This window comes from Chelonoidis abingdonii, chromosome 4, assembly GCF_003597395.2.
Source record: "Chelonoidis abingdonii isolate Lonesome George chromosome 4, CheloAbing_2.0, whole genome shotgun sequence".
Taxonomy (NCBI): domain Eukaryota; kingdom Metazoa; phylum Chordata; order Testudines; family Testudinidae; genus Chelonoidis; species Chelonoidis abingdonii.
In genome coordinates, this window is record NC_133772.1 from 120,632,569 (window position 1) to 120,642,240 (window position 9,672).

The 9,672-nt window shown below is 46.3% G+C and overlaps 1 long non-coding RNA gene and 1 other non-coding gene across 2 annotated transcripts in view; both read right to left on the reverse strand.

The window, feature by feature from the left end:
* The window catches only part of LOC116824448 (uncharacterized), a 22,776-nt gene extending 16,838 nt beyond the window's left edge, over positions 1 to 5,938 (reverse strand). The window contains exon 1 of the long non-coding RNA XR_004373625.2: positions 5,728 to 5,938. This is a non-coding gene — a long non-coding RNA (uncharacterized LOC116824448). The remainder of the gene's footprint in view (positions 1 to 5,727) is intronic.
* On the reverse strand, positions 4,869 to 4,941 carry TRNAT-UGU (transfer RNA threonine (anticodon UGU)). Its single transcript has one exon. It is a non-coding gene; the product is annotated as a tRNA-Thr (tRNA).
* Positions 5,939 to 9,672: the final 3,734 nt, after the last annotated feature.

Below are 9,672 nucleotides of genomic sequence, written 5' to 3' on the forward strand. Positions count from 1 at the left end.
ACGAAATGAAAAAACATTTGAAAAATTTCCAAGGCCATGATGCAGCGAAGCCACATCAGGGACCCAGTATAGTGCCATGTGAAAGTTAAGGAGCTCAGACAAGCCTACCAGAAAACCAAAGAAGCAAATGGAAGGTCCAGGGCAGGGCCGAAAACATGCCACTTCTACGCTGAGCTGCATGCAATTCTCAGGGGGTCCGCCACCACTGTCCGTGGACTCTGAGGTGGGGGTGGTACGCTCAGCCATGCCTGAGGATTCTGTGGACGGGAAAGATGAGGAGGAGGAAGAAGAGGACGAGCTTGCAGAGTGCACACAGCACTCCGTTCTCCCCAACAGCCAGGAGCTTTTTCTCACCCTGACGGAATTACCCGCCCAAGCCACTATCCCAGACAATGAAGCCATGGAAGGGACCTCTGTAAATATAAAACATAGTTTAAAAGCAAGCATTCTTTAATGATTAATGTGCCCTGAGGACTTGGGATGCATTCGTGGCCAGTAAAGTTACTGGAAAAGTCTGTTAATATGTCTGGGGATGGAGAGGAAATCGTCCAGGGACAGCTCCATGAAGCTGTCCTGGAGGTACTCCAGAAGCCTTTGCAGAAGGTTTCTGGGCACGGCAGCTTTATTCCATCCTCCATGGTAGGACACTTGACCACGTCATGCATGTAGCAAGTAAGCTGGTATCATTGCATGACAAAGCCTAGCTGCGCATGGTCCCGGTGTTTTCTGGCATTCAAGCAACATACGTTCTTTATCTCGCTGTGTTATCCTCAGGAGAGTGGTATTGTTCATGGTCCTGGTTGAAATTCAGGAATTTAATTAAGGGGACAGAGATGGTTGGGCTGTTTGCCTGTGGCTTAAAAGAAATCCTTCCCTGCATTTAGCCAAGCGGGGGGAGGGGAAGTTGATTGGTGCTGAGCTTTTTCGTGTTTGGTTAGCTGGCATCTTCCCTGCTACCAGCCACGCGGCAGAGGGAAGGGTGGCTAGCAGTGATCTTCAATGATACCAGTCACGCGGTGGGGGGAGGGTAAAGCGATCATCTCAGAGAATTGGATGGGGGCGGTTCTGGTGCTGCACGTTAACAGGAAAGCAGCAGCACTCAACGGGCTTTCCTTGCTATTTGAGAAAGGAGGGTGCTGGATATATGAAGGCTGCAGAAGCTGAAAGACAATGGCTTACCATAGCCACATACAAGCCGAATTCTGAGGCCCGAACCTGCATCTGTGATCTCTAACACCAAAGCCGCAGGCACTTCATATTAAGATGCAAAATGCGACCTTGTAGTGAGATCACGTGCTATGTAAGGTGAATAGTGTTGTTCATTGTGAAAGAGTATAACCATTGTTCTGTAAAATGTATCTTTATAAATACTTCTCTCCCTTTTTTCCCTCCCTCCTGCAGCTGCAAATTTTTCAAGTCTCCCTCCTCCATCCCGAAGGCTATCTCAGATAAGGTGGCAGAAAAAAAAGATGCGAGACGAAATGTTCTCGGAAAGCATGGAAGTGACCCGCAATGAAAGTGCTCATCTGAATGAGTGGAAGGACGTGGTATCAAAGTACAGGAAAGATAACAGTGATCGTGAGGACAGGAGGGACCAATGTGAGGATAGGAGGGATGAATGTGAGGACAGGAGAGACGCTCGAGAAGAGAGGTGGCGCCAGGAAGATCATCGGTGGCAGGATGCAACTCTGGGGCTGCTGTGTGATCAAACAGACATGCTCCGGTGTCTGGTGGAGCTTCAGGAACCGCAGCAGGAGCACTACAGAGTGCAGCTGCAGCCCCTGTATAACTGCCCTCCCCCCTTACCATGTTCCTTAGCCTCCTCGCCCACCAGACGAGTAAGACCTCGTGGGGGGTAGGCTCCGTGGACCCACCTACTCCATCCCAGTGGACAGCCCAACCAAAAGGCTGTCACTATTTTGAAATTTTTTTAGCAGCCTTTTCCTTCCCTCCTATCCTCCTCCCAAACCCCACCCGGTCTACCTTGTCAGTTCTTGTCCTCTTTTTATAATTAATTAATAAAGAATACATGATTTTTAAACAAGAGTGATTTTATTTCCTTAGGAAGCAAGTGATAATGGAAGGGGGAGGGTGGGTGGCTTACAGGGAATGAGTCAATCAAGGGGGAGGGGAGTTTCATCAAAGAGAAACAAACACAACAGTCACACCATACCCTGGCCCGTGATGAAACTGGTTTTCCAAGCTTCTCTGATGTGCACCGCTTCCTGGTGTGCTCTTCTAATTGCCCTGGTGTCTGGTTGCGCATAATCAGCGACCAGGTGATTTGCCTCAGCCTCCCCCGCCATAAAGGTCTCCCCCTTACTCTCACAGAGATTGTGGAGCACACAGCAAGCAGCAATAACAATGGGGACATTGGTTTGGCTGAGGTCTGAGCGAGTCAGTAATGTGCGCCAGCGTGCCTTTAAACGGCCAATGCACATTCTACCACCATTCTGCACTTGCTCAGCCTGTAGTTGAACAACTCCTGACTACTGTCCAGGCTGCCTGTGTATGGCTTCATGAGCCATGGCATCAAGGGTAGGCTGGGTCCCCCAGGATAACTACAGGCATTTCAACATCCCCAACTGTTATTTTCTGGTCTGGGAAGTAATTCCCTTGCTGCAGCCGTTTAAACAGAGTAGTGTTCCTGAAGACGAGCGTCATGAACCCTTCCGGCCATCCCACGTGGATGTTGGTGAAACGTCCCTTGTGATCCACCAGTGCTTGCAGCACCATGGAAAAGTACCCCTTGCGGTTTATGTACTGGGTGCCCTGGTGCTCCGGTGCCAAGATAGGGATATGGGTTCCATCTATCGCCCCACCACAGTTAGGGAATCCCATTGCAGCAAAGCCATCCACTATGACCTGCACATTTCCCAGAGTCACAACCTTTCGTAGCAGCAGCTTAATGATTGCTTTGGCTACTTGCATCACAGCAGCCCCACAGTAGATTTGCCCACTCCAAATTGATTCCCACTGACCAATAGCTGTCTGGCGTTGCAAGCTTCCAGAGGGCTATCGCCACTCGCTTCTCAACTGTGAAGGCTGCTCTCATCTTGGTATTCAGGCATTTCAAGGCAGGGGAAAGCAAGTCACAAAGTTCCATGAAAGTGCCCTTATGCATGCAAAAGTTTCGCAGCCACTGGGAATCGTCCCACACCTGCAACACTATGCGCTCCCATCGGTCTGTGCTTGTTTCCCAGGCCCAAAGTCAGCGTTCAATAGCTAGAACCTGCCTCATTACCAGCATGATCTCCAAAGCGCAGGGGCCCATGGTTTGAGAGAATTCTGTGTCCATGTCATCACTCTCGTCGCCGCGCTGCCGTAGCCACCTCCTCCTCGCCTGGTTTTGCAGGGTCTGGTTCAGCATTGCCTGCACGAGAATGTGCGAGGTGTTTACAATGTCCATGATTGCTGTCTTGAGCTGAGCAGGGTCCATGCTTGCTGTGCTATGGCATCTGCACAGTTCACTCAGGGAAAAAGGCGCGAAACAGTTGTCTGCTACTTGCACGGAGGGAGGGGTGAGGCTGTACCCAGAAGCATCCACGACAATGTTTTTTGCCCCATCAGGCACTGGGATCTCAACCCAGAATTCCAATGGGTGGGGGAGACTGCGGAAACTATGGGATAGCTATGGGATAGCCGCCCACAGTGCAATGCTTTGAAATCGACACTAGCCTCGGTACATGGATGCACCCCACCGAATTAATGTGCTTAGTGTGGCCGCATGCATTCGACTTTATACTATCTGTTTTAAAAAACTGGTTTCTGTAAAATCGGAATAATCTCATAGAGTAAACATACCCTATGTTAGGCAGGCTAATCGGCAGAAGAGCTGACCATCTTTCACTCACCTGAAGTAAAACTTCAGCCAGTCAGAAAATGTTGTAGCCACAAAAGTAATATATACTATGAATAAATGAATGTGTACTTTTCTGAATATGGAAGTTTTGATTGGTGCAGAAATCAGAGATCTGCTCTTTAAGCCAACTAGAATCAAATAAACCAGTTAGTTATAATTTTATTATTAGATTATCCTTGTAAGTAGGTCACAGTAAGCCTGTGGTCATGCCCTGGTCCTTCCCTGTGTCAAAAAGTGAGTGAAAGAAAGAAGCATCCATGTTTGCCTTTTCCGTCTCATCACATTGTTAATGGTAGTTATATTATTTTAAATGTTTTTCTTGTTGCATTTTTGACTTTTTGATTTCTTGAAAAATGGACAAAAAATTTGTAAAGTCACTACAAAAGTGGATTCTTGTCCGGGGCTTTAGTTCTTTTCAAGCCAACCTACCTGGCCACGGAAAAGCAAAAATAGACAAGTAAATTCGCAGAAGTGCAGCTTCTGACAGAAATAAAATCCGCAGCCCTGGGTCAGTGCAAAGCCCCGAAGAAGCAGATAATCTTGTCCAGCTGTCACACACTCCCTTCATGCCATTTATTCCCCACTTAGGGGCAATTTTCTCCCTTAATCTTTTACTAACAATATTTCACAGCAACTCCCAGCAGGGGAATTGCAAAGAGTGCTTTACAAACATTTACTGGCTGGTTCCCACAATGCACTCAAAAGATGCTATTATCTCCCTCGGGTAAATAGAGGCAAAGAGAACTAATTATATTAAAGTTAAAATAATAGTTGATATTCATTATTTATATAATAATATTAATTATTAATAGAATTGAGTGGTCATTAATATCCTCAGACCATTATATTTCCCCAAATACTGCCCTTATATCTGTAACACGCACTGAAGCTGTGTGGAATTTAGGATTGCCACTATAATTAAAAAGCCCTTACCTACCAAAACAAGGTTGGTTGCATTTAATTCAAGGACAAACTTCCACGGAACTATACAGACAAAAGCAAGCAGAGGCCCCAGCGAGGATCGAACTCGCGACCCCTGGTTTACAAGACCAATGCTCTAACCACTGAGCTATGGAGCCACCATTTAACTCTTTGCCTGAGTCACACTAAGATGCCATGCGACCTTGCCGTAAGAGCGGTCGAAACAAGCCTCCAGCTCTCTTCCTCCGCCCGCAACCCCCTCGGCCCCTCTCTCAGCCCCCGCCCGGGGCTCGCTGGGAGCCTGCCTGGGCAGGGGCGAGCTCGCCGTGGGCCCGCGAGCCGCAGCTCTCCCCGCTGGCGCCGCTTCATTTCCACGGGAAAAGCGAAGCCCGGCGGGGCCCAGCGCTGCAGCCCGGACCCAGCTGGTACCAGCGCGGACCGCCCCGCGGCTGCCGGGCTGGAGCATTTACAGGGGCGCCCGCCCAGCCCAGCGGGGCCCGAGGCTGTAGCGCCCGCCACCCGTAACATTGCCCCGCGGGGCGGCCGGGCCGGGCTTGTCAGCCGCGCTTCGCGGAGCCCCGGGGGAGGCGCGGCGCGCGCCGACTCCAGGCCCCGCTTCGCCTCGTGCTGCGTTAACCAGCATTGGTCACCAGGTGTCGCTGCCGCACCAGTTGAACAAGCGGAAAGGCGGCTGCCTGCGGGGCGGCGCTGATCGGTCCTGCCCGGGCCGGCCCCTCCGCTGCGCCCTGTTCCGCTGGGGTGGAGGTGCCACTCTGCCCGCCTCCGCACTGTCATTACAACCCCAGCGGGCAAAGCGCTCCCGGGCGCACCAGCGGCGGCCCCGGCTGCTGTCTGAGTCCCTGCGGAGCCAGGGGCTGCAACGAGGGGCTTGTCCTGAAGCCTGAGTGACGATGCTGCATGGTCTAGAGTTGTCAAAGTCTCACCGATTTCTTCTGAGGCTGAGTAACGCTGCGGATCTCTTTGTAACACAGCACAGCTCAGTCGCCTCTCTCACCCGGGGTCACCCCTAAATCTCCAGCGCAAAAGGGGAGCAGTGAACGACGGCTAGACTATTGCATTCCTTTGACCTCTTCGCTGCTGAGTATAAAACGCGTAACGAACACAATAGCGCCCCTCTGCTTCTAAGAGATTGGGGCGCAGTTCTCAGGTACTGCAACAATCAGGAGTCCTGGTGTAGCATAGGGCTGTCAGTCACCTCTGAGGTTGAAAAAACTGGGCCATCCCCGGCGCTCCTGAGCCCACAAAACTGGATGGCTGGCCGTGGGTATAGCGCACCCTTACAGATTTCCCAGCAGGACATCTGCGAAAAGCTAGGGTCAGGTGAGACTCCAGCAGTGACTGGTGCAGGCTCTTGTGTTTTACTCAAGTCGGGGGCTGGAGAATAGGAAGTCATTGACTTGGGCTCTGGGAAGATGAGTGGCACCTGTTCACCTCTACTTGATCCACCGAGTAAGCTTTGGACTTCGGCTTTAGAAGAAGCTTCTTGCCCATTCTCCCAACTGTTGGCTGCCTTCTTAGAAGTTTGTGGTTTTCAAGGTTAAAAGGTGGTTTCTACAGTGGAGAACAAAAGTTCCTCAGGACCCATCTGAATTAATCCCACATAGAGTATTGCTATTAATAACACTAAAAACCAGATTACACCAGATGCTTTTCTAAAAGCTTCATTCAAATGGTGCTGGACTAGGATTTTTAAAGTACTGTACAGTCTGAATATGAATATATTATTTACCAAGCTACCACTCAGGCTTTCTGCATATTGATATCTTCAGACCCCTTCCTGGGTTCTTGTACTTCTAGTTTGATAGCATTTGGACAGGGGGGAAGATGGGAGATATCATAACTCTGGTTTGGATTAGAGCATTTTAAAGATGACTGATTTATTGCAGTTACATCAAGAAGTCCACAGGCAGAATCAGTGCCCTGAGTGGTCTGGGCGTTATTCTCACATATGAAGATGGTAAAGCTCCTCAGGGCAGGAACCATCAAAGAAATCTGTCATGTTCATCCCCTGATAATTTAAAATAAATAATGGAAGTAGAATATGGAAGTAAATACTAAACAACTAGCCATGGCTATTGGGAAAAGAAGATTCACCAGGCAGTTAGATAGTAAAAACCGTGCACTAAACAACGCAGTAGGCACAAGTCTGTTTTCTGCTCTGCTTGACATTCATTACGTCCATTTGAATTCAAACTACTCTGAAAACAAATTCTATAAAGAAAATTGTTTAAATTCATCATGAATTTCTCCTTTATTCTGCTGTAACCTTGTAAGTAACTAAACTCTGAACTTTGTTTTACTTTTGCTTTGAGTTTCCTAGTCATCATAAGAGAGCTAGAAAATGTTAAAATCTCATCTAAATTCTAATCATCATCCCCTGCTTGTTTATTACAGGAGACAGTTCTCCTCTGCACGATTTATAGATTCCAAGGCCAAAAGGGACCATTGTGATAATTTAATTCAACCCTCCTGTATACACAGGCCATAGCACTTCCCCCAAATAATTCCCAATGCATATCTTTTAAAAAAATATCCAGTCTCAGTACATGATGATAAGCTGGTCTACCTACTTATTGGTCTTGAGAGGTACAATTCTTGCTATAGACAAAGATGTCTATCCTTTTAATAGGAAAAATTGTCCCAAATTTACTAGGTAAAGTCCTAGGACCCATAAGAAAGACAGTCATCAAGAAATAACGGGCCATTCCATTACTTACATTAACCACGCTGAAAGAAATAATACAGAACACAAAAGATACTTTTTTTACAACTGAGAATCACAAAGAAAAACAATGTTTAAAAGAGATCTGACACTAAAGTTCCCACTCCAACAGTGACTAAATGCAGGAGTAAAAGAGATTCAACCTTTTCCCCAAAACCATAAAAAAGGAACATGTCAGCCATAATACTTCAGGGGGCTGGAACTGAAAGCACTACTAAATGCCAATGGCAGAAATATATTTTCTGTGCCCTTTAAAAGGAACACTGTCAAGAGAAAACATGTAATAATTAATACTAACTTCTTACCTCTCTTGCTACCTACTGAAATGATTAAAACGAAGTATTTAAAACACAGACTCACTTTTCTCCAGTCATGCTTTTTATTTAGTTTTTGTGCCTCACTGATCTAGGACAGTAAAATGAGACTGATCTTTGTATGTTTGTAAAAGAGATGGGCCTGCTCAAGCCACAGAATTCAGATCTTGATCCAGAGGTTGCACAATCCTGAGGCGAGTCTCAAGTAGCCAGGAAGTCTGGAGGTTTCTGGATTTTGGAACAGAATAATTTCTAATTTGTAGCCAGGTTTGCTTTCTGGTTCTCATGCACTAGCACACTGTTACTGAGCTGGGATTCATACCACTTAGGGTAATGTTTAACACCCCCCCCCACACACACACAAATCCTGATTTTCATTGAAATTTTAAAATCAATAAAACATTTATATTCATAGGAATATTTTGTAAGCACCACTATCAACGCCCCCTCTATCATGCCTCACAAACATCTTTCAAACGAATTCTCATTTTGGATCTAAAACAAGTTGGCAAAGTCCCTTTAAAGAACAAATTACTGTCCATGTCTTATATAAATGTTATTAGGTATCCCATCTTTTTATTGCAGGACGAAGTCGTCTTCATGAAAAGCAACAATTCTGATTGCCTGGGTTAAGCTACAGAAGTAAATTACCATAATTACTCCATCACTGGCTGAACTGGGGAACACCCTTGGTTTCCTCAATGCATTTGTATTGACAAGGCTAGTCCCCTCAAATGCATTTTTAATCACCTTTTATATGATGCAATCTCACTGAAAGTTCATTGCATTTATTTTTGTCAGTCTGTAATAGTGGGATTTATGTGAAAGGATTGAGGAGTTTTTTCTATTAGCGCACTTCATTTTAAGGGCCCCAATATATTAATGCTGTAAATGTTAATGTCCTGGCCTGGAACAGTAATTAGGATCTGCACATACTGGGCAAAGATTGCAGTTAGGCTAATGGAAGAAACTAGGAAAGTAGCTTTATGGATCAGAAGCCCAGCCAAACTGCAGGGATCTCGTTTCCAGCTGATGATTTATCACTTGGTTTTGATCTTTTATGTCACTATACAGAACAGGGATTGTACCGCATGTTGCCTCTCAATTAGTCTGAACTATCAAAAGAGAGATATTTAGGCCCTAATTCTACTACTTTGCACCTGGTACAGTCATTTACACCTGTGTAAAGTCAGGGCAAAATAACTGTAAAATACCACCAAATAAAAATAGCAATTTTCGAGCTTGATTCTCCTGCTGCTTACACCAGTTTTACACTGGGACAGCTCAGCTGCATTCCAGGAAGTCAACCCTTAGTTACTCCATTATAAGTGAGAGGAGGGTCAGGCCTCCAGTATAATGAGTTCCTGGTCTCAGTTCCAATAAACAATTATACAGACCTTGGAAACCACAACGACAGCTGATACTATTGGAACCCTTGCTGGGCAATCTCAGCAGAGAAGCCATAGATACAATTGGTTATGGACACTGCATTTACAACATTCAACTAATTTGCCTAGGCAATTTAGTTGAAACAATAGTAAAGAATAAAATTGTCAGACACATAGAAGAACATAAATTGTTGGGCAAAAGTCCTGTAAAGGAAAATCATGTCTTACTAATCTATTAGAGTTCTTCAAAGGGGTCAAATATGTGGACAAGGGGGATCCTGTGGACATAGGCCGTGTCTACACGACGCGCGAAAATCGATTTTAGATACGCAATTTCAGCTACGAGAATAGCGTAGCTGAAATCGATTATCTAAAATTGATCTACTCACCCGTCTTCACCGCGCGGGATCGATGTGCACGGCTCGCCATGTCGATTCCGGAACT